Source organism: Arabidopsis lyrata (assembly GCF_000004255.2).
Source record: "Arabidopsis lyrata subsp. lyrata unplaced genomic scaffold ARALYscaffold_5, whole genome shotgun sequence".
Classification (NCBI taxonomy): domain Eukaryota; kingdom Viridiplantae; phylum Streptophyta; class Magnoliopsida; order Brassicales; family Brassicaceae; genus Arabidopsis; species Arabidopsis lyrata.
In genome coordinates this window covers 322,129-323,423 of record NW_003302551.1, presented here as the reverse complement: position 1 = coordinate 323,423, position 1,295 = coordinate 322,129, and positions in this window count along the sequence as shown.

Sequence of the window (1,295 nt, the reverse complement as noted above, 5' to 3'; positions counted from 1 at the left end):
TTCAGCCTCATGAAGAAATGTTGATAAGCATAAAAATTATTGTCCGATATATGTGTTTGGCTATAATCATGATTTAAAAGGACAAGATGAGCAAAATTGACGGTTTTCTTCAGCTTCATGAAAAAGCTCTTGATAAACGTAGAAATTGTTTGTTGATTGATGTGTTTAGCTATAACATTGATAACCGAATTAACAAGAGAGAAATAACGATTTTTTATGTCCTGATGAAAGAGCTTTCAATAAATGTAGAAATAATTTGCTGATTGATGACTTTTGCTATAACCATGATAACAAAAAAAAGATAGCAAAATAGACGTTTTTTTCAACGTAATGAAAGAGCTCTTGGTAAACATAATAATTATTTGTTCATTGATGAGTTTGGCTATAACCATAATAAAAAAAAACAAGAGAGACAAAATTGACGACTTTCTGTAGTCGATGAAAGAGATCTTGATAAATGTAGATATCATTTGTTGATTGATGAGTTTGGTTACAACAATGATAAAGGAAAAAATGAGCAAAAGTGACAGTTTTCTCCAGGTTCATGAAAAAGCTTTTGATAAATGTATAAATCTTTTGCAGATGATGAGTTTGGCTATTACCATGATAACAAAAAAAATAGACAGTTTTCTGTAGTCTAATGAAAGAGCTCTTGATAAACGTATAAATCGTTTGCAGATTAATGAGTTTTGTTATAACCATTATAACGGAAAAATGGGCACAATTGATGGTTTCTGCAATCCGATGAAAGAGATCTTAATAATCGTAGAAATATTTGCTGATTGATGAGTTTGGCTATTACCATGATAATAAAAAAGGAGCAAAAGTGACGGCTTTTTGCAACGTAATGAAAGAGGTCTTGATAAACGTTAAAATTATTTGCTCATTATTGAGTTTGGCTATAACCATGATTACAAACAAGAGAAATAAAATTGACAGCTTTCTGCAGTCCGATTAATGATATCTTGATTAACGTATAAATCATATGTTGATTGATGAGTTTGGCTATAAAAATAATAACGAAAAAAGAGCAAAATTGACAGTTTTCTGCAAGCTCATGAAAAGCTCTTGATAAACGTAGAAATTATTTATTGATGATGAGTTTGGCTATATCTATGATAACAAAAAATGAAAAACCAAAATTGACGGCTTTCCGCAGTGTGATGAAAGAGATCTTTGATAAACGTAGAAATCATTTGATGATTGAAGAGTTTAGCTATAACCAGTGTAACAAAAAAGAGCAAAGTTGACGATTTTTGGCAGTCTGATGAAAGGTATTTCGATAAACGTAAACA